General features: G+C 59.7%; 2 protein-coding genes across 2 annotated transcripts in view; one reads left to right on the plus strand and one right to left on the minus strand.

Moving 5' to 3' along the window:
- Positions 1–3,351, minus strand: part of TANGO2 (transport and golgi organization 2 homolog (Drosophila)) — a 36,198-nt gene extending 32,847 nt beyond the window's left edge. The window contains exon 1 of the mRNA XM_012654996.1: positions 3,296–3,351. The gene's annotated coding sequence lies outside the window, so the exon portion shown is untranslated. The remainder of the gene's footprint in view (positions 1–3,295) is intronic.
- A 13,768-nt stretch (positions 3,352–17,119) lies between these two features.
- The window catches only part of ARVCF (armadillo repeat gene deleted in velocardiofacial syndrome), a 36,031-nt gene continuing 32,710 nt past the window's right edge, over positions 17,120–20,440 (plus strand). The window contains exon 1 of the mRNA XM_012655004.1: positions 17,120–17,240. The gene's annotated coding sequence lies outside the window, so the exon portion shown is untranslated. The remainder of the gene's footprint in view (positions 17,241–20,440) is intronic.

Genomic DNA, 20,440 nt, shown 5'->3' on the forward strand with positions numbered 1-20,440 from the left:
TTTTTCTATATATTTTTAGTTGTCCGATTAATTTCTTTGTATTTTTAGTAGAGACGGGGGTCTCGCTCTTGCTCAGGCTGGTTTCCAACTCCTGAGCTCAAACAATCCGCCCACCTCGGCCTCCCAGAGTGCTAGGATTACAGGTGTGAGCCACCGCGCCCGGCCAGGGGCTTCACTCTTGATGGAGCACTTCCCTCTGTCAACTGAAAAGAGAAACAGGGCATCTGGGCAGAAGGGACACACGCAGTCAGAATACAGTGATGACAGATGTTCCAGGGAACAGGGAGGTACTTTCACTGAGACATGGGGCTGAGGTGGCCTAGATGCTCGGGAGGGTGGGGCTTCTAGCGCCCGTGAGGTAGCTCTCCTGCCTGGGCTGCACACAGGCTGGTTAGCTGAGCCCTACACTCTGTTGCCTCATTTAACAATGCCAAGCACTTCACACACTTGGGGAATGTGTGATTTTCTGTTTTTTGTTTTTTAAAAGACGGAGTCTTGCTCTATTGCCTGGGCTGGATTGCAGTGGCGCAATCAAAGCTCACTGCAACCTCAAACTCCTGGGCTCAAGCGATCTTCCCACCTCGGCCCCCCAAAGCAGGTGTGAGCCACCACACCCAGCCTGGGGAATACGTTTTTAAGGCTGTCCAGCCTGTCTGTCTGGTCTGGAGAAGACACGCAGAGGATGGCGAAGCCCGAGGGCTTCTGGCGAGCCGCTCAATGACCACAAGAGCCTACTTGGCAGCCGGGTGTCCCATCCCCACCTGCACACTGTCCTGGTCGGCCGTGACAGCCCTGGAGGGCAGAGCTTGAAAGCTGGAGCTGTTCTTTTGGAAGGACAGGACAGACACAGACATGTGACGTGGACTACCGGCAGCTGCCAGCAGAGGAGGTAAACACACATGGGAACATACTGTCGCTGTTCCTGAAGCCTTGGCGGAGAAAGCCCTGAGTTGGGAAACCCTCCCAGTGGCCAGTCGTGGCAGTGCCCTACTCAACTCTCATCCCGGCGGCGACGGCTCAGCACGCTATGCTTTCTCATTTAGCTACTAAATGGCATTTTACCATGACAAATTTTCTGCAGTGACGTTCTCTGCTCAGGTCTTCACAACGCTTTTGGGGCGTTAACTCAGCCTCACACCAAAATATCATTCTCTTCACAGCTCAAAGGAGCAGCACAAACATGAGCACGACAGGACGTTCTGGGCAGCGGGTGGCCCCTGCACCCCAGGCCCTCCTGGCAGGATCACTCAGCTTCCCCACAAGCCAAGGGCAGGCCTAGCCTCTTGGCAGCCCCTTCAACCTGAGTGGTTACCAAAAACAAAAAAAGGGGCATCTCTACCAACTCCTGCACAGAGGGCAAAGGCGAGCACTTAAAGTCAGCGTGGGATTGGAGGCCTAGATGTCGTATCTCCAAATGCCAGCAGGTGCACCAGGGGAGCCACCGCCAGGAGACAGAGACCAGCCTTTTTTATTTTTAAGGATGCATATATTACTTTTGCAACCTAAAAAAGAAGTTGAGAGGAAATGGGGGGAAAGAGCTGCTCTGATAACCACAAAGGGCATCTCAGTCATGCTGGGGAGACCTTGTTTTTACGGAGCACATCGTCAAACCCAGTGGTCAGGACCAACAAAGCGCCAGGCTGTGCTGCCATCACGCGCTGATGCACACGTTACCAAAGGACAGGCCCGGTTCTCACACATTGGGAATGTCAATGACAAGCACGGCCCCACTTCTAGAAGTCCTCCTGGTCTCCCTGCCCTGGGCCATTTCTCTCCAGACCCATTCTGGGGTCCCCAATAGGCCCCTCATCTCTCCACGGGTTCTCAGAGGCATCACCCTGATGCCCTCAGAGCTCACCGCCTGGGGCGGCAGCCAGCGCGGGACTGAGTTCCCACGGTACCGCTCACGATCACGCCCATTGTGAAATGCGGTGGGATGACAGCCCATAAGTGAAGACACCAAAGCGCAAGGGCTGAACAGCCAGGCCCGTAGTTCAGTGAAGGCTACTGTCACTGCACATGGGGGCAGGCGGGGACTTGGTCTTAGGGACCTGCAGTCTAAGGACACACAACACGAACCCATGGGTTGGGGACCCATGCTACAGGAGCCTGCGGGGTGGGAGTACCAGGGCACCCCACCCTGCCCCACCAGAGCGCTGGGATCCTGGAGGAGGGGCAGAGGCTACACAACCTCTCCAGCTGCCTCCACCCCCGGACAGGTCACCCAATGCAGGAAGGTTTTTGGGAGGGGGCCCAGGAGGAGCAGAGGGACTGGGAGCTGGCTCTGAACAGCCTTGGAAACACCATCTGCCCCTTTAGCCTGACTTTTTTTGTGTGAACAGGATTGGGCCAATGAATGCTTGCCCCAGAAGGTTGCCCAAAGTCCCAAAGGACTAACAAGCCTTCCAAACAGCTACCCAGCTATTCCTCACAGCTGCCGTCACATCTGCCTCATGGAAGAGGGCTCCGAGCCCAGAATGGCAGCAAAACAGCGGTCGGCAGGTCCAGAGCCACACAGCAAGCCCGGCTGGTGCTGGGCATGTGACGTTGCTACGGAGGAAGGGGGCCTGAGGCCCAGGGACTTGTCCAAGGGCAGAAGGTTCTCTCTAAAGCTGTGGCCCAGCAGGAAGCCAGGGAGCACAGGACAGGTGCTGGGGCCAGGGAGAGAATCCACTGTGCCCACTCCCCAGCAGGAACAAGGGCAGAGCCCAGTCCCCGCCACTGATGCTCTGGTGGTGGTCCGACTTCCCCAGCATCCCCAGGCAGGCAGCATTCAGGCACAAGGATGACCCAGCACTTGCCTTCCACCCAGATCCACACCAGCTGCTACCCCACTACCCCCAAGCAAACCGCAGGGCGGGGGCAGTGTGACCCGACTCCAGAGCTGTCCCAGATGCTGGCCAAAGCCGCAGCCCACCCATCCCGCAATGCCCACGCAGCTCCCAGCCCCGCCAGTCTCAACCTCCCCGCAGCGAGTCGGGTCCTGCCTGCCAGTGGCCCCCGCACCCCGTTCCAGCGGGCAAGATCGGAAACGCCTTCCAGTCACGCGTGGCGCGCTTTCGTCGGCCAGGGTAGGTCTGCTATCCCCGACAGAGGCCCAGGCCTAGCCGCGTGACTCCATTCTACACCCCAGAAAGGGGAAACTGAGGCAGGGCACGGAGGTGCGGCTGGCCCACACACCCTCGAAGAGCCAGCCCCGTTCTTGCCCCCAGAGCCCGGAGCCGGGCGCCCCTGAGCCCGAGCCGGCCCCACCGGCAGCGGAGTCCACCGGCCCAGCAGCTTGCCGCGCACTCACCGCCTCCGCCGCCGCCGACTTCCGGGTGCCGCGCCCGCGCACCGCCGCCGCCGCCAGCCCAGGCCCCTCCCGCTCGCCGCCTGTGCGCTCACCATTGGGCGGTGCGGCGAGGGGCGGGGCAGCGCGCTGCGTCCCGGGGGCCCGTTGGCTACGCGCGCTGTCGCTCGGGGGCTGCAGCCCTCCTGGCACCCCGCCCCCGGGGCTGCGCCAAACCTTGGGGCTGTGCGGCTGTCTGGGCTCCTCGTGACCCCCGCGGCCTTCTTGGCCTCCTGGGTTCCAGACCCGTGGGGGCGCCCTGGGAGGTGGTGGCAGCCCTGCTGTCACCTGCTCACCCTGCGGCCCTCCCTAGAAGAGCTACAGGAATGCGCACTTCCAGACCTGCCTCCCTGGGGCTGCGTCCTGGTCTCGCCATCCCTGTCCACCGGATCCTGACCACTGGACCTGGACATCCTCTGTCCTGAACATCCCTACCTTCACGTTATGCGCCCTCCCCCCACGCCTGCCCCCGCCCCTGATGTCCCTGCTATTCCCAGAACGGACCCTAGACCAGGGACCAGGCACTCCAGCCCTAGCCATGCCACTGCAGCCTTTGAGCCCACATCCAGGTCCATGCCCCAAGGATGACGGGCTGGCCCAGTGTGAGCTGTGCTGGGTGAGCAGGTGGGCAATGACTGGGGCCCTGCCCTGTCCCCACCAGCCTCTGGGCTGTTCCTGGGGCCTAAGCTCCAGAAAGGTGGGGAGTCAGAGGCCCAGGCCCTGCCCCAAAGTGAGGAATCAAAAGACTATGACAAGGATGACAACTATACTGAGGATACTGACAGTATGCTAAGCACTCTAAACCTAGCTGTCTGGGTCCACAAGTCTCATTCACCCCACTTCATAGACATAAACACTGAGACTCAGAGCAGTTATGTCATTCAGTTGAAGTATAAACGGTGGCAAGCAGCAGTGGCTGGGTTAGCTCCACGGCCCTGTGTTGAAGACCTAGGCACCGTGATCTTGACCCAAAGCCCCAATGCCCTGCAGAAAACGGGCTCACAGAGGGCAAGGGCCTGCCTGGTAATCTGCAAAGGCAAGAGTCTCACCTGGACCTAAGTGCAGGCCCATTCTGCCCCACTCTTTTGCAGTCTCTGTGATCCTCCTGGAACCTTCTACAGCTGAGGAGACCAAGGACCCCAGATGCCCAGGGACACCTGGCAAGCAGGCAGCAGACCCAGCCAGATACTTGGTTTTCCCTCCTGCCATCCAGCAGTGGAATCATGCCAGGCTGGCGCCCATAATTTCCCTATGAGCGACCAGATCATATGGTCCATAAAGCCAAGAGGTAGCAGTGGTGGACAAGTGGTATCTGGGGTTTGCAGGTGAGGGACCATGCCCTGGGGTACCAGGCAGCAGCTGCAAAATAGTCTGCCCCAAAGCACCAGGCCACACACCGCAGAGTGGGATGTGGATTGACCAAGCTTTCCCTTTGCCCACAAAGAGGGATGTGGCGACATGTCAGATGGTGGTTCAAATCCCACTCTGTCACAGACAGCATGTGGCCCTGGGCCAGCCCCACCCCAGCCATACTCTCCCCAGCTAGACTGAGCCAGGCACTCTGATGTTTTCTTCCACCACTGACTCACTGCAGTCTGGATGCTCTATGATGCCAGAAAGCAGATGAGATGGGTCTAGGAGTAGGCACCTGAGCCCTGGGATCTTGGGGCTGCAAGGGGCTATCTGTCATCCCACCTCTGATAGCACATGTCCTCAGACAGGGGCTCACTACCTCCTGTGGCCACTCTTTTGGTTTCTGAACCCCTGCAACTGTTGGGAAGTTCTTCCTGCACTCAGCTGAAACCTTTTTCTCCCGTGGCTTTCCCCATGTACCCTATAGCTGTCCCTACAGAGCTGGCCAGCAGCTGGGTGGAGAGGGTGAGAGGAAGGGAGGATACTGGGCTACCGGTCCCTGTGGTCTCCCTGCTCTCTGTTTTTGATCCTACCTGCAGCCTGGTATGCTGACTGCTGGACAGCAGCCCTGAGTCTTGTTTGTGCTGGTGCTGCACACCCTGAGCCTCTGTATGCCGCTGGTGGTCTCTGGAACCCTATGGGAGTGGGGGTGCTGATGAGAGGGAAATAATCCTCGCTTGGGCTGATTTGGGTGGGTGATTCTCCCTTTCACTCTCTCTCAGCAAGTGTGGGGCAAGGGTGGTGCTGGACAACGGGTCACTGTGAGAAGAGGGGCTCCAGGAGGACCAGGGTCCGATGCCCTTGGAGAGATGCTTGGACTTATCAAATCTACTCCCAAGAGGAGGACACAGAACCCCCAGCCACATAGCACCTAAGCCAGAATGTCGCCATGGTGCTGTGTCACCCTGGGTTCCAGGGAGGGAAGCTTCACTCTGCTCTTCCAGAGCCGGAAGCAACGTCCCTATACCAGAGTACCAAATGGCTGTCACCTCGAGTGCCAGCTCCAATCGATTGGTAGTAGCTGCCTGGCTCTGAAAGACTGTGGGGTCAATTCGCCATGACTGCCAGGGCACAGGTGGACCCACTGGTAGTACCAGTGGTGAGTGCTTGCCCAAGGCCATTTCACTTTTTTTGTTCTGACCAAGCAACTACTGGGTGAACACACTGGACTTCCAACACAGGTAGGTAAGACAGGGGTGTCTGGTTCCCCTCCACCACCCCCATTAGTACTGTCATGGGCAGCTTGTCCCCCCAGCGGCCTTGGGAATGTTGTGAGCTGAGAAACTGGTCATCTGCAGCTGCATCTGGGGCTAGGAAAGGCTTAGGACCAACCGAGAGCTGGGGACACTGGCCAAGGGGCCATCTCAGGATCTCCCCCAGAGAGAAGCCCCACTGGGCAGCATCCCTGCTGTTCTCCCCACATCACCCACAAGTCTGGAGAGCTTGCTGAGGGTCAGGTCCCCTGTGCGCTCCGAGTCACATCAGAGATGAGGACGGTGCTCCCCACCTGGCAGGGAAACACAACCTAGTCTAATCTCAGCAGGTGGTTAGTGTGCCTCCGTGACTCCAGGCAGGGTGCAGGCATGGGAGGCACGGGGGAGACAGGCCCCCTCCCCCGGCCGAGAGCTAGGGGGGTTCCAGGCGGAAGTGAGGAAGGGCAGCCCCATGGTGGGAGGCCGTGTTTGGAGCGAGCCCAGGATCTCTGTACTATAGGGGAGTAAACCCTAAACTCCTGGTTTACAAGGAGTCTCTTCCTGCCCTTGGAAACACTAAGGTCCTCCCCACCCCTACCCCAGCCTTGCTGGGCCAAGGCCTCACCCGCGCCCAGGATGCGGGGACAGGGGTGGTGAGGGCGGCAGAGCCCCAGGCCCCGGAGTCAGAGGCCGGGTTCAAGCCCCGTCGCCTAAAGCGAGCGAGAACCTCTCTAAGACTCAGTTTCCCGTCTGTGAAATGGGGCGGGCTAGCAACAGACCGCTGCCTCGCGGGCGTGTGAGAAATACAGTCCATGTCGGCGGGCGGGCGCCGGAAAAGGACACCTGCGAACTGGGGTGGCGGTGGGTGCCACGCGGCCAGAGTCCAGGGCAGGGGCGCTAGGGACCGACGGTCCGGGGACATCCGCGGCAGCCGCCGGGAGAGAGGGGCCGCCCTGCGCTCCCGGCCGCCGCAGCGGTGCTGGCAGGTGCCCGGGCCGGGCCCTCGAGGGGGCGGGTCATCCGCCGGGACCGACACCCCGGAGGCCCAATGGCAGGCCGCCGTTTCCGCGCGCCCGTCCAATCGGCGCCGGTTGCCGGGCCGCCCCGGGCTTCTCGGCCAATGGGAAAATTCGCGGTCGGATGGGGCGGGGCGGAGGTCGCGTTGCCGGCCGGGCCGCTTTGCGCACCGGCTGCGCGAGGGGCGGGAGGCGGCCGGCGGGTTGTGCGCCGCCCGGCAGGGAGGGTCCGCCCGTACCAGCCCGAGGTGCGGCCCCGCGGACGGCGACACGCGCCGCGCCCCGAGAACGCCGCGCCCGGGGAGCCGAGGGACTCGGGACGCCCGCCCGGGGGCGGGGGCTGCGCTGTGGAGCCGCCCACGCCACACAGGTAAGCTGGAGCCAGGGGGCGGGGACGGGGCCGGGGCCCGGGCCCGGGGTGGGTACTGGGGGCAGGGCGGAGGTCCGGCAGGTCCTGGGCCCGGAGTCGGGGTCCGGTCGAGGGTCTGGGCCGGGGGTCGGAGCCCAGCTCTACTCCGCCCGCGCCTCGCCCGCGCTGCGGCGCCGACGCCCCGGGCCGGCGGGGGTGGGTCCCTTTGTGCGCGGTCTCGGGCCTTGCCCGACCCGGCCGGGGCGCCCCGCACCGCGCGCCTCCCGGCCCCGCAGCCGTGTCCGCCCCGCGCCTCGCAGCCGGGGCCCGGCGGCCACGGAAACTTTCTCCCGGCCCGGGGGGCGGTAAGGCCGGGAACTTTCCTGGGGCGGCGCGCCGCCGGGGAGCGCAGGGGCACCGGCCCGCCAAAGGGACGTCCCCGTGCCACGCTGCTGCCGCCGCCCGGGGCGAGTGGTCCCTGCCCGGTGCTTTGGCCTGGGGTCCCCTTGGAGCCTTGGGCGGAGGCTTGTCCCCCCACTCTGGTACTCAGCCTGATTTGCTGAGGTGTCGCCCTGGGCCGGCGGCCTGCGATCTCGACCTTCCTATTTTAATTTTTAAGTAATTGAATGTTGGATACTTAACAATTTTTCATTGCTAAGCTATGTGTAATGCATCAGACTGACACGGAACTGAGGGATCCGGTGCCCCTTTACTGAACACCCAGGCACGTTTAGAAACAAGAAAAAGAAAAATGCCCATGTGTTTCAACTTTTAGGGTAGGCTCTTAATGTTGCTGTCCAGCAACCTCAGGTGGTCACCCACACTCCTGTGGGGTAAACCTCCCCCAGGAGTATGGACCAGGGGTGTACCCGGAGCCTCCACCCCCTAGAGTCCCTAGCCTCTCTGCCTTTACTCTGGAATTGGGCTGTGGTCATCCCAGTCCCAGAGTACGGTCCATCCTGGGCAAGTGCTGCCTGTCTTGTACTCTCTGTGCCTTTGGATCTGGGATGGTGCAGGATATAGGGGACTGGCAGAGCCACCTTGCCCATGTGCTGGGCAGATGGCCAGGCAGTTCCTGAGCAGTGGTCCAGGCCTTGGGTCAGCCCACAGGGTGTGGGGCAGCATGTCTGGGAGGACATGGACTTTTCCTCCTGAGCCTTGCCCCCTCCCATCTGCAGTACCTGCTCCTGGCTGTCTCCTGACTTCATCCCCACCCTCAGCCTGAGGTCCGATAGGGCCCAGCACAGGAGAGAACTCGCTCAGCACAGGGCCTCAAGTCCCAGCCTGATGAGGGGGTGAGGGACCACAGCCAAGCCAGCCCCCACCTGGGCTTTTCGGCACAAACACAGGGACCTGCTGGATGAACTGAGTGGTCTGGGCTCAGTCCTGCTGTGTTAGAGTCCCTCCTCCCCCAGCACCACATCTGGGCTGCTTGGCTCCATTGTGGGCTCTGGCAACCCCTCCAGAGGTGGCCCCTTTGCCTCTCCCAGGCTGCGTGAGGGCAGGGTTGCAGCCTTATTCCTCTGGGTGCTATGCCAGGGTTCAGGATGAGTTTTACTGTGCCCCTTCCCCGCAAGAGACAGGCCTGGGGTGGACACAAAACAGGCCTGGGGTGGGCAGGAGCAGTGGGACCCCCTGCCTCTGAGAGCGTCCAGGAGCTCCGCACAGCCGGCAGGGGCCAAGGGTATGCAGCCCACCAGAGCTGGCCAGCCCCCTGAGTCTGCCCTGGTCCCCGCCTGGCCCAAGCTGAGAGAGGAGGTAGAGCTGGGGTGGGGTCAGGGCCCAATCTGAGGATGGGGCCAGGAATGGTAGAGTCTGGGGGCAGAACTGCAGGGCACCAGATGGGTCATAGGGGGCTCTGGGGGCTTCCCCACAGTAGGTCCGGTCAGGGGCAAGTGCCTGTTTTTCTGCCACCTGCTTCCATTAAGACCAGGACGAGGTCTTGGGTCACTCTGCAGGAGCCCCAGAATTAGGGGGACACAGGGTGAGGGATCCCTTTATGGACCTTCCTACTAGGGGGCTGCACATCTTGGCCTGTTTCTGGTTGGGAAGATGAGCCCAAAGCTGGCAGACACCTGTGTGGCTTGCAGACCCCCCACCACCCGAGTCAGGCACAGGCCCTCCCCACTGCCCCTGGGACTGAGGGGCTGGCCACCACTTGCAAAGCAGCTGGGAGCTGAGTGTGGCCACCAGAGGGCAGCCAGGACCATGGCCAGGACCGCCCAGCGAGCAAGACCGGCTCCACCCAGCCTCCTCCTGTGGGTGAGACCCTTCTCCAGGTGCCTGGCTTGGGCTGCCCGTTGATGGTGTGGAGCCAGAGGAGCCAAGGCTCCCTGCCCCTTGCTGTCCTCACACTCTGGTGCAAGCAGGATGATGACCTGCAGGCCACAGGACGGGTGGTGGCTGAGTGCAGGCTCAGCCTCTCCTGTGTGGCCCTGAAGGTGGGGCTGTGCCTTGTGTCCTCAGTGGGAGTGGGCGTGCTCTCCTAATGTTCCCAGAGTGGCAGTGGCCCGGAGGAGTGCACCGGCTTTGCTGTAGCGGACACTGTTGTCATTGAGCAATGCACACCTTTCCTGCCCAACAGCCGAGAGGTGCCCTGCATACCTGCCCATGTTGGCTGTCGCAAGGGTAGGTTCCCAGCGGCCTGCAGTTCATCCTATCCCCTGCTCACAGCAGGAAGCCAAAAGACTTGTGGAGCAGCAGCCCCTGAGGCCACACTGCAATGAACGCAGACTGAGCTCTCAGGCAGACCTACTGATCCTAACCCCGGCTCCTCACTGCCCACCCTGGCCCAGAGCGGCCTGCCCAGCCCGGGCCAGTCCCTCATCCCGACTCTGGACTCAGTTTGTGCCTGTGGGAGCCTCCTCCTGCAGTCAGCTGTCCGAGGGTCCTCAGCTTGCCAGTCTGGCTGTGTGGTGGGTTCTTGCAGCCCGGGAAGGGCTCGCGCCCCAGTCTGAGACCCCTCATCCTTCAGGGAGTCACTATGCCAGAGCTGCAGGCCTTCCCAAGGCGGGGGTGGGTCTGTGGGGTGTAGATGGGGACTGGCGGAGCCCCACGGCTAGCCATGAGGTCTGGACAGTTTGGTGGGGAGCCCATGGCAAGGGTAGGCCCTGGCCACCCTCATCTAGGGGACGGAGCTCAACCAGGTACCGTGGTCCCTTGGCCAGGAGGCTGCAGACCAGCCCTGAGTAGTGCTCAAAGGAACTTTCCAGGAGGAGTACCCCTTGTCTCCCCATAATGATCCTGTCACCTAGTTCCACCTCCATATTGCTGTCCCATCCATCTGTCCCTCTGTCCATTAGTGGCCAGGGCTCCCTGCAGCCTGGCCGCAGTCACTCTGCCTGTCCCCACCTATATGATATTGCCATGACAAGGGCATCTTCAAGACAGAGACCCACATCTCTGGCTGCCCCCACCACCCTGCTTCCTGCCCCCACCTGCCTCCTGAGACTGGATTCTTGTGGCCATGCCTCCCCAGCCAGGTGGGGGATTTTGGGGGGCCCTGGGGTTCAGAAACTGGACCGAGTTTCTCCATCTGTAACATGGGATATTAGGCCGACCCAAGGCACGTAGTGGGAGTCAGCGAGATGACAGCTCACAGCCAGTGTGTTGCGAAGCCACAGTGCACGGTGACCCCTGGGGAGAGGCTGGTGGTTATCAGGGCTGATGAAAAAGTCACGGGTTCTCTTTGGGCCAAAATCTACTTGAACATTTAAGCTGAAAGCAGAGGTGTCCTAGAAACTTCAGGCTCAGAGTAAAAGCTGATGCCTGAGCCTCAGGCCTCAGGGTAGGAGCAGTGTCCTCTGCCTGGTGACACGGTGCTGGTGGGCAGGGTCCCAGCCAGGCCTGCCTCTCCTGGGCACACACACACACACACACACACACACACACGAATACACACACACCCGCGCCTGGCTCGGGCCCCTGCTGCTTCCCTGCCTCTGGCCTTAGAGTCCTCCACTCCCCGGACGCCTGGCTAGCCCCTCACCTCACGAGGAACCCCTCCCCACAATGAGGGAGACCCACCCTTGGGGCACCCAAATGGACCACGTCCACAGAGGAAGGTTGGACAGAGGCTTGGAACCATCCCAAAAATGCCACAGAGCTGAGGGGAGAGAGTCTGGTTACCCGCATCCCCCCGGAATGGCCTCCCCTCCCAGGCCAGTCCCTCCCTGCCAGCCTGTGCCGTCCTGTTTTTCATTTTTATGACATGAACACTGGCAGCATCCTGGAGCCCGGATATAATGAGAGGGAACACATCCCCTGGGCCATCGGCTGAGACAGGAAGCCGGGAGGTTCCTCCTCCCCCGGGGGCAGAGCTACGGCTTTGAGAGGCACAGACATCACCTTGTCCCCTGCTCTAGCTCATAAACCTGGGCAGCCTAGGGTCAAGTGCCAGGTCCCTGGGTCCCAGACAAATGGTCATACCTGGCCATGGCTCCAGGGCCGGGAACCCTGGGGTTCATGATGGGTCCTGGGGACAGGAAGCCGGCTGCCTCCGTCAGAGCGTCCCAGCATCTGGGCTGGCCTCAGGGAGCCTCAGGAGGGGCAGAGGGCCCATCCCACAGGGCAGGGGCGAGCTCTGGGGCAGCAGGAGCAGGGCTGGGCTGGCAGAGACCCCTTGGGGCTAGACCCCTGCATGGGCCAGCGGGAGCCTGGGTCTGGCTGCCTGGGGATCGGGGTCCTCGCTGCTGTGCCATTTATCATGACGAGACATGCGCAGCCTTCCGGAGTAGGGAGGACATCATTGTCAGTCCGTAACTCCCAGGGATCACTTTCTTGAAAGGTAGTCAGCAGTGTTAGAAATGCTGGTGAGGAACAGTGCAGCCCACGTGAACTGCAGCCCTGGTCACGTGGGGACAAGAAAGTGCACGCGAGTGTGCGGTTATGAGTCGGGAGCACCATGGGACAACCTTGGGGTTGTGGATGACAGCGTCCTGCTTGGGCGACGGTCTGGGCCAGTGTTGGCCGTAAGTCAGCTGGGTTGGCCTCACGCTGTACCCTCTGCTCTCCCTGCAGGAGCCTGAGTCGGCAGGATGGGTGTCGGGACGTGCTGATCTTCCCTGAGGACAGGTAAGTGGCATGGGCTGCACCTGGGGACGTCCCCTACCCACACAGGACAGCAGAGTGTCTTGGTGGGTCCTGTGGGTGGGGGGGGTGGCAGGGGTGGACTGTGGCACTGGACAGTATGTGTTCCTGGTCTGCCTTCTGCCTGGGTGGGCCCAGCTCCTGGGCTAGATGAGGTAGGTGTAGGGACAGCAGCCAGGGGTTTGATGTCCGGCTTCAAGGAGGAGCCTGTTGTAGGGCTGACTGATGTGGTTGCTGGTCAGCACATCCGCTGGGCCTGCTTGTGGCCCACTCAGCTGGGACAACAGCCACCACGGAGTCTGATATCGGCACAGCCTGCCCAGCCCAGCACTTGGCTCTGGGTGGCTGCTGGCTGCCCTGGGGAGACTGGAGCTGCCCGCTGGGACAGAGATGGGCCCCGAGTCCAGGCACACTCGCCCTTGTCTGAAATATTTCAGTTTTGTGGGTCTTCTGGTCTCCGTGCAGCCACACTGCTCTGCTGTTGTGCGGCAGGTGACTGGTAACTGAACATCTGTGCTCTGATCACAGCCATGGGCCAAGTGCACTGTCGTGTTTGGGGTTCATCTGTTCATCACGGCCACCAACTCCAGTGGGACTGAGGTGTGGTGCCTGGAAAGTGTGGCAGGGTGGGAGGCCAAGGGGCTCCTGTGTCCCCCCAGACCCTCTGAAGGGTGGGAGGCTTGCTCTGCACCTCAGCCTGTCAGAGTCTTGCTGTGGTGGCTGCTCTGCAGCAGGGTGGGCAATGGCTTGAAAGAACAGCTCCAGTTGCTCTTGTTCCACTAGTGTGGCTGCCCAGTCCCCAGCCTGGCTGACAGCACCGAGCACCCTCTCTGCGGAGGCTCGGCCACGCCCAGCCCTCCCGGTGATTCTCAGCGACACTTAGCGCAGCGTGGAGGCCTGGCCCGTGGGTGCCGTGCTCACATGCTGGGGAGAAGGTAATGGCCACAGACCCAGGAGCCTCCAGGCCTCTGGACACCTGTGTGTCCTGTGCTGAGGGCTGCAGGCCAGAGGGGAGGGGCAGGGTGGTCGGCTCCTCGCCTATTCCCAGGACCTTGGGTGTGGGAAGCTGCCGACCAGGATGGCCTGGTGGGAGCCAGGGCTGTTGCTGCCTGGCCATGTGGGAGGACCAGCGTCTGGCCAAGTAGCTCGCTGCTCAGGCCATTTGGCCACACGGGGTCTTCCCAGTGGGGGTGAGGAAGCTCAGGTGGTGTCCAGGGCTGGCCAGGCCTAGGGATGTAGCATTGCTTGTGGCACAGGTGATGTGGTGTCCGGGGACTGGGTGGCCAGAGGGGCTGCCCCACCCCCCTGAACTCTTCATAGGCCACTTTAGGGAGCTCCGGTCGGCCAGACGCACAGTGACAGCTCTGGTCTGCAGCAGGGTGGCTGGCCGGGCAGGTCTCCGCTGTTGTTTTCTCCTTTCCTATCCTTCTTTCTCCGTGCAGCTCTTGGTCTTCTCCCTGTTTCTCTGTGGTCTCTCGGCCTCTTTCTCTGCCTCTTCTCTCTCCCATCTCTGTCCTGCCCATCTGGACAGCGGTGATTGATGATTCATGTCTGCCCTGGGTACTGGAGGGGTGAGTTGTGGCCTTCATGCTACCTCTGCTCTGGGCCTGTTTCACAGACTGGGAAGTGGAACCTGGGCCCTGAGCCGTGGTCCTGCCCACATCAGGAGGGAGATGGGTAGGAGGCCTTGGGGCTGAAAGTCAGCACCCATGTGTCACCTCACTCACCTTTGGCCACTCAGCACTCACTCGCCAAGCCCCATGCTAGACCCTGAACATTGCAGCCACATCAGGCCCAGCTCTGCCCTTGGGGAGCCCCCAGCCTGGCTGAGGGGACACACACACACACACACACACACACACACACACACACACACGGAGAAGCCAGTGGCCAACCATGGGATCATGAGGTGGTGGTGAACAGCAGCGTTCCCCAAGGGGAGCTGGAGGACAGCGTGAGGGGTGACTCGTGCCGATGCCAGGCCCAGTGAGAAGGGCCAGTGGGGACATGGGTGCCATGTCCTTCACCACCACTGGGCCAGCACTGGTGTCCCCTCTCGGAGGCCAGCACCAGCCGGGTCAGTCCACGTCTGCCTGCTGAGGAGCAAGGCTGCGTCTTCTGTGGCCGCCTGGCCCCCGTGCCGGGGCTTTGATCTATTTCTCCACCATTGATATGAGTCTTTATATGGTAAAGATACTAATTCTTTGCTCATCTCTTTTCCTGCAGCACATTTTTTCTCAATCTTTTAATTGTTATTTATGACAGTTTTTGATGTTCAGAAATTTTTCATACTTTGTGGGCGAAGCCTGTTGGTGTTTTTCTTTTTCTTAGTTATTCCGTTGGCGTGTCTGTAGTCAGCCGTCCTTAGCGTGTAGCCAGGTGAATATGCACCTATTCTTTCTCCTCCTGGGTATTTCCACTTCAGTTTCGGACACTTAGGATCGACTCCATCTGTCCTAATCCGTTTCGTGCTGCCGTGTCAGAATGCCTGCGGCTGGGTAGTTTATAAAGAACAGAGATTAATTTCTCACAGTTCTGGAGGCTGGGAAGTCTGAGATTGAGGGGCCTCATCTGCTTAGGGCCTTCGTGCTGTGCCACCCCGCAGGGAAGGACGGAAAGGAAGACAGCACAGGAGAGCGCAGAAGGGAGTGAGCTCCTCCTCTTACCAGGAGCCTGCTCTGAGATAACGGACCCCTCCCACTCCCACAGCAACGAGGACAGAGCTCTGGGACGTCATCACTTCTTAAAAGTCCTAGCTGTCGGCATTGTTGCGTGGGGGTTAAGTCTCCAGCACGCCCACTTTAGGGGACATGCTCAGACGACAGCACCATCTGTATTTATTTTGACATAAACATGAGGCGAGGATTTAACTCTGTTTTCACAGCTGTGTCTGCACGGTCTCGTGACTCGTATCTTTGTAACTGGAAGTTGGAAATGTCATGACACCCTCATGTCCTCAGGTTTGTGTCACCCGAGTGAAAAAGATGAGGTTGGGGGCCCCCTCACCACCAGACTTTGTTTTCTGAAGCCCGGTTGTCCTGTGCGTGTGTTCCCACGGGAGCATGCTGGATTGCTCTGTCACTTCCTCCCTGGCACCTCTGTGGCACTCCCCGCGAGTTGGCCCTGCGTGGCTCAGGTTGGCCCTTCCTCTGGGGGTGTGGTGCCTCTCTGCTGGCATCTGGCCTTTGCCTGCCAGATGCTGACCAAGGCTGGGGACGTTGCTGGGCCCAAGCCACCCTGCAGGGAGGGACATGTCTCCTCGCGTTGATGTTGGCTTGTGTGCACTTTTCACACGGGTGGCCCTCGCCCAAGCAGCTCTGTCATGCTGACGTGGGTGAACTTGCCTTGTCCTCGAGGGTCATGGGCTTTGGCATTCTCATGACCCAAGGCAGAGGCGCTGCCAGACCAGGGGCTCACACATGTCCTGTTGGTGTCCCAGCCTTGGGGGCTGGTGGGAGGCGGTGGTCTACTGATCTGGCTGCCATGCAAGCCCTTGCCCTCGTGGTCAGGAGCCTGGTGTGGGCTGGCCAGCTGCCCTTGCCGTGCATATCCTACCTAGAGTGACTCGTGGCTAGTGGTATGGTCCGTGCTACAGGGTCAGCCGGGGGAGGCCTGTGTCACCAAGGCCACCAGGTGAGGGCTTTCCCAGGCAGTCTCCACACACCACTTTGGGGAGGCTGTTTGGTGCATCCCCATCCCTGTCTCGCCAGGCTGGGCCCCAGCCTCATCGCTCAACTCCCCAGAGCACCCCCAGGCCCTGGGATCCCCTCTCTGGCCTCTCCCTGGGCCCCCAGTGCTCCTCAACTGCCCTCAGCCCCTGGCTGTTCACAAGCCTCCTTGGACTCAGGGTGGCTGCAGGGCTGCCCTTCCCCTAGGCCTGGGCACCTCCATTCCAGCCTGACCCTCAGGGAGTCCTGTGCTGTGGGGACAGCCCTGCAGGAGTACCTCACTGAAGCTCGGAATTGGGGAGTCTGAGGCTGAGGCTTCTCTCCTGTAGTGGGGGGGCTGTGGGGACATGGGAGCTGGGGAGGATGAGGCCTTCACCTGGTGCCCACCTCCCACCCCCTATCCTGTCTTGCTGGGTTCAGTGTTGGTGAGTTTGGTATTTGGAATATGCCTTTAGTTAAACTTTTTCTTTTCAAAATATTTTCACTCTCACTGAAATTCTAATTAGGCCATTCACACATCTGAATGTACTTGCTGCCCTCTGCATTTTGCAAGATAATGGGGCTGCAGAGATGGCTGCCAACCCTGTCCTCCTGGGGCCTTCCTGCACGCCCTGGAGGGAGGTGCTGGGCCTCCCGGGGCCTCCCGGACCTTCAGACAGGTCCAGATCTGGCCACAGCATGGAGCATATGGGTGGGGAAACTGAGGTCTGGGCCACTGCGGCGTCAGGGATGGCATAGGTGGAGGGGTCTCAGCCTGTAGGGGCCCACTCTTCACAAAGCAGCGTCTGCCTTCTCAGAGGACCCACTGCCTGCCCCAGGCCTGGAGTCAAGGCCACAGTCTCATGATGCCAGGGACGTGCCTCCTGCTCCCCTGGGCTTTCCAGGTGTGCCCAAGAGGCTGAGTGCCTGAGCAGCAGAGGCCAGGTGACTGTGGTGCCATGTCTCCCAGTTTTGCCTTTATTTCTTAATAAGAAAGCAATATGTGCTTGTTTATAGAAAATAAAAGAGAAGGTTTGACTGAATGCAGAAAAGGAGGAGAAACGAGAACTACCTGTCTCGCACACATCCACAGCCAGCACAGCTGACCGCCATCCCCAGGTGTGGTTGTTTAAGTGTGATGTGCCCTGTGATCCTGGCAACACCTGGCATTGCTGTCACCTCTCCTGTTGTCGCAAAAGCAAGGTGGGCACCTTCCCTTCCACCCGCAGCCTCTCCTCTGAGCCACCTGGCTCCTGACCCCCAGGCCTTGCTCTTCCCCCAGGCACGTCAAAACATATCCCATTGTGGGCCCAGAGCCTGCTTTTCTGTCTTTGAACGCTTTGGGCTTAGCCTTGAGGTCCTGGGGGGGGTGCTGGGGCAGACCCTTAGTGGGGTGATCAGACACCAGTGAGCCTGCGGGAGCACCCCAAGGCGGCCCCCTGCAGCCCTACTCCCCAGAGACAGCCAGGCCCACCTTCCACAGACAGAGCCCACCCAGGGACCTGCCCAGAGGATAGACCCCCACTGGGAAAGCAGACAGCCCAGGGAGCCCAGACCCCCCAGCAGGCATGTGTGAGGTGACAGACACCACTCATGGTTTTGTGCTAAGGGACCTCGGCTGGTCCCCACTGAGCCTGCTGTGGGTGCCATGCACAGCTCGTGCTGGGGCTTCCCCCTCAGCCTCTGCCCCACGATGTGTACTTCCTCACCCCAACCCTGGTCCCCGTGAGGGTGGGAGGCCCGGCGGTGCCAGTCCCCCCACAGATGATCACCTCCCGGGTGAGGCACGAGGACCTGCAGCAAGGGGCAGAGAGGTGCCCTGGAAGTGAGAGGGGCAGCCGAGAGCTGAGCTTCCTGTGCACACGTCTGTAGACACCGCGGCTGCTCACTCAGAGGCTCCAGGGCTCTGCTGAGGGGTCAGCTGTGCCCCTTGGAACGTGCCATGGGCCTCCCAGTCTGCTCACCATGGGCGAGTGTGGGGCTCTGGGGCTGTCTAGAAGACCTGGCACAGGGGTGGGGAGCAGGAGTAGGGAGGATTTGGGTGCAAGAGGAAGGAGGGGCAGGGGTATAGGGACAGGAAGGTGACAGGGAGATGGATACGGGGGAGGGCCGGATGCAGGAGGGATCAAGGGTACAAGGAGGAGTCGCGGGAGAGGAGGTGGAGGTGATGGGGGGCAGGAAGGGGAAGGAGAAGGAAGCTCCCGTGTGTTCTAAGCACCCCGGCCACACACAGCACCTTCTGAGGAGAACTGGCATCACTGGCGCGGGCGGGCTGTGGACCCTGGGGTTCTTGAGCCTCCCAGTCAATGGGCACAGACCCTCCTGCCCAGGGAGTTTGGGGGCTCATTGCCTCCCAGGAAGGTGACAACCTGTCAACCCAGAGCCTTGAAAGGACAGGTTCATGGCCAGGACCCACTGTGGGCCCACCTCCTCTCAGTTGGGGCTTCCCTGCCCACCACAGCCCCAGACCTGGCTGGGGCTAGGGACTTGGGTGAGACCAAGACCAAGACCAAGACCATCTTCCTCTCGGGCCTCAGAGCGTGCGGGAGTGTCTTACACTGGGGAAACTGAGGCTCAGCGAGCCCAGCCCCAGGTAAGCATACTTCCCCTTTCCAGTCTTCTAGGTGACATTTCTCTGGCATTTGCAGGGAGCTATTGTTGGTGACAAGACTAATTCAGTATTTGTGTTTGAAGAAATAATTCCAGACATTTATTTGCCAAACCTGTGAAACAGAGGCAGCGGTTAATTTGAAATTAAGCCTTTGTGCTCACACACTTCTGTCTTTACAGAGCCAGGGTCTTCCGGAAGCTCAGTGTTTCTGGGGGTGGGCATGGGTGGTCCCCAGGGTGTGGTGCAAGGAAGGAGGCCATCTGTGACTCTGTGACCCAGGCAGACAGCCTTGTGCCCTGAGCCGTGAGCCTTCAGGTCCAGTGCATAGGCTGGCATGGTCCCCTTGCTCTTGGTGACTTGTCCCAAACCCTGACCCCACCTGTCCTGCTCTGATCACTCAGAGCCTCTGCACCTCCACCAATGGTGACAACCTCCCAGAGCCACTATCGCCTTAGTAGGGCAGGAAGCGTGAACCTCGGCCAGACCCTAGGTCTGAGGACAGTAGGTTTGGGTGGAGTTAGGGGACTGGGTGGGGGTGGAGCAGTGTCCCCTGTCCCCTCCCTTGCAGCTTGTGAGGCTGCTTCTGCCAGGGCCAGAGCAGCTCCTGCACTGGGCCTTTCCTTTTCCTTCATCAGATATTTATCTGGCTCTACCCACCCTCCCTTTGAGACTCCCCAGTCCCTGGGACACCACCATCCTCACTCTTTGTCTGCATCTCCCTTGGACTCTGCAGACTTCCTGGGTGGCCCACCCCCTGGTCATTCTATTAGTAGAAGTGGAAGTGAGGTGCCCTTACCAAGGCAGCACCTCCTGAACCTTCTGGAGCCCTGAGGCAGTCCTTCTCCTGACACTTTTTCAGTTTCTCGAAACAGCTGGCTTTAGTGTAGGATGCAAGCTCTGATTCCGGGGCTGGCCCAGGCATAGGAGCTGCAGTGCTTTGCTGGCCCAGGCACTGTTCTCTGGCTGTTTGTCCTTTCCTCCTTTGTGCAGCAGAAACAGCTCGAGCATCTGACATGTGTGAAATGCTGTGGTGACTGCCACCCAGCCCTGACCTGTAACCCAGCAGAAGCCCACATGGTCTCTTTCTCCCCTACTCCAACCTTCAGTTCCAGATGTGACAGCAGGGGAAGGTTTAGATTTCTATAAATCTTCCTTACCCAGTCAGAGGCCTGAGAGCTGGTGGACTACACCATAGGGAACTTCACAGTGTGATCCTGGGCTTACAAGTTAATTTTCTTTATCGTCTTTTAGTTCTGGCCCCTCTGAACAATATCTATTAAAAATTCCTGTGTTTCTAGCACGTGGAAGGTAGTCAGTGATAGGTGCAAATTTTGTCCCTTAATTTCCATATTTTGTTGATCATTTCAATGGGAATTGTGGTTTGGGGACTTTAAGGCTATGAATTTACCTCTGAGTACAACTTTGGCTATAACCTGTGCATATTTATATATAATATGATAGTATATTTTTTCACTATTTCTAAATAGCTAACTCTGTATTCTTAAATTTTTATCTTTGATCTACTATTTATTTAAAATGGTGCTATATAATTTATGGCAGAGCACAGTGGTTCACAACCATAGTCCCAGCACTTTGGAGCACTGTGAGAGGCTAAGCTGGGAGAATTGCTTGAGGTCAGGAGTTTGAGACCAGTCTGGATGACCTCTGTCTTTACAAATAAAAAAAGAAAAAAAAAATTAAAGGGTACTGTGCAATTTCTAACATATTACATGGGGGGCCTCCTCTTTAATTTTAATTTTTAATTTTGGTAGAATATACATAACATAAAATT

Source organism: Propithecus coquereli, unplaced genomic scaffold (assembly GCF_000956105.1).
Source record: "Propithecus coquereli isolate 6110/MARCELLA unplaced genomic scaffold, Pcoq_1.0 Scaffold456, whole genome shotgun sequence".
NCBI classification, from domain to species: domain Eukaryota; kingdom Metazoa; phylum Chordata; class Mammalia; order Primates; family Indriidae; genus Propithecus; species Propithecus coquereli.